General features: G+C 38.9%; 1 non-coding gene across 1 annotated transcript; it reads left to right on the forward strand.

The window, feature by feature from the left end:
• Positions 1–417: 417 nt before the first annotated feature.
• LOC149012182 (U5 spliceosomal RNA) lies at positions 418–534 on the forward strand. The gene has a single exon (XR_016174272.1). It is a non-coding gene; the product is annotated as a U5 spliceosomal RNA (small nuclear RNA).
• Positions 535–2,249: the final 1,715 nt, after the last annotated feature.

Consider the following 2,249-nt stretch of genomic DNA (forward strand, 5'->3'; position numbering starts at 1 on the left):
ATCTCAGTTTTTAATTTTTTATATTTTTGGTACAAAGGGGCTTTATTAGCTAGGGGATGGGGATATTAGTATGCCTTCGTAAGATTCGAACCCATGACCTCTTAGTGATTTCCAACCACTAGAAGTCTAGGACATATATGCGTTGGCCAGTTTTTTATTTTTACACAAACAATCTGATACCCTTCCTAAGCGTACTCCTTTTGTTTCTTCAGCGGAGAAACCAGCAGGGAAAATCTCAGTTTTTTAATTTTACACAAACAATCTGATACCCTTCCTAAGCGTATTCCTTTTGTTTCTTCAGAGGAGAAACCAGCAGGGAAAGAGGAACTAAGAATTTGTCCCATATCGGAACAAGAAGCAACTTCGTGCTCCGAGGACCTTATTTAACAAGCACTTGAATTCTTTGTCAAATCACGCAGCCGCGCGGTGAGCACAGAGCGAACTATTCTTTCGCCTTTTACTAAAGAATACCGTGTGCTCGCCGCAAAAAGCGGCATACGCCAATTTTTGCCGAGTTTCTCTTTACCAGAGAACCTCACCAATACACTAGTTTTCAAGATCAAATTAAAACAAAGCACTCTCTATGAGAACGAGCTGAATATGCCCCGACTTGATCTCGGGCTACATCTTCGTTTTTGGGGAGGATTGATTGGCTTGGCGGGCTACCGAGGGTTTTTTGCATAAAGAAAATATGGTCTAATTGTAGTAGTGGCTGTAACTTCGGGAAGGCGGGTGCGAATTCTCAAGATACCAATTTATTTTCTAGAGCTCTCGAGGTATCAGCAGCTGAGGTCTAATTTGCAGGTAACGCGCAATGAAAACAGACTTTACTGGTAGAATCTATATGCAACGATTCTGCCGCTGCTGTCACATGTGGTTTCCGTTTTCAACTGTTGTGGAATCTCTGTTAAATCTTCTTAACTTTCCTTGAGCTTTCCCGTTTGACACTGTTTACCAAATCAGTGCTGGTTTTTACCAGTCAGATCATTTTTTTCTTGTCCAATTAACAAATTTTGTATTAACCTCTGCTTTTTCCCTTCTTTTGTTTCTCTTGTTTGGGGTTTTGCAGTTGTTTTCAATATTAAAAGGTGACTCAAATTTCAGTAAAAGAAAGTATTTTAGTTCCAGAAAAGTACCCTTTCTATGGCTTAATTTTCTGTCAGATCTAAGATGCTGTGTTATCACCAAATTGCACATTTTCTAAATGTCTATGGTGCTTAATTACTGTGCTTTGCTTCAATGTATTTATAATCACCAGTGGTTATTACCAAATTGCAAAACACCCTTGAATGTGTCAATGTTGCTTACTTTGCTTCTGTGTATCGTTTGGCTTCTCCACCCAAACGCTAAACTCTCTGTTATCCATTGCTAGGGCCATGGTTTGCTTTGGATAGGTAGCTTATTCATAAACCACATGCACTTAAAGTTGTATTATTGTCTCTCCAAACTGGTTGCTGTCCCTTTGCTAGAGTCAAATCCCCATGGTTGCAATTTTCTCTCTTCCAAGCTGTAGATGCATGCATCAGAATCCTTCGTAGGAGGACCAGTATTCTCATTCACTCTTCCATTGTACCATTGTGACTATCCGAGTGATGTCAATCACCACTTTTCTTCAGGGGCTTAACACTACACCTTGACTCCAGCTTCAACTACTGTGGAAGCTCAACTCTCCACCTTGTTACCCATAATGGAATGTGTATATATGGTTAGTCAGTGAGTTTCAATACTCAATCAGCACAACACATTTTCCTTGAAAAAAGGATGGATTCAGTTCGGTTCTTGGACTGAGATTCTTTTAGCTACTGATCTGTGAAGCAGAATATGCATTTTCTTTTTTCCAGATAGAAATTTGTGCCATCCTTATTAGACCCATTACTTTATTTGGCTTCAATTACTACTTTAAGCTGTAGGGTTTCTCATGATAGAATTCTGTTTGTGTCTGAATTGTGATGTTCTTACATGCTGACAACTTTGGGACCATAAACCTTGTTGAAGAAAGCATGCTGGAGAACTGGTGTGATGATACCTATTCTCATTTGTTTCATTTCATCAATAGAGATTCAGTGGATACTAATTAATGCAGCTTACAACCTCTCTAAATTTATTGGGATGTAACATTGACAGGAAGACTACAACAGGGAACTTTATCAGGTTTAGCCGTATAACAAAGCTCTTCGAGTATCTTCATTGTTTACACATTTAAGTATGGATCTCACATTCCAGCAAGTGATGATATTATATACATTTAT

This window comes from Hakea prostrata, chromosome 6, assembly GCF_041222555.1.
Source record: "Hakea prostrata isolate BN-2017 chromosome 6, UWA_Hpros_2, whole genome shotgun sequence".
Classification (NCBI taxonomy): Eukaryota; Viridiplantae; Streptophyta; class Magnoliopsida; order Proteales; family Proteaceae; genus Hakea; species Hakea prostrata.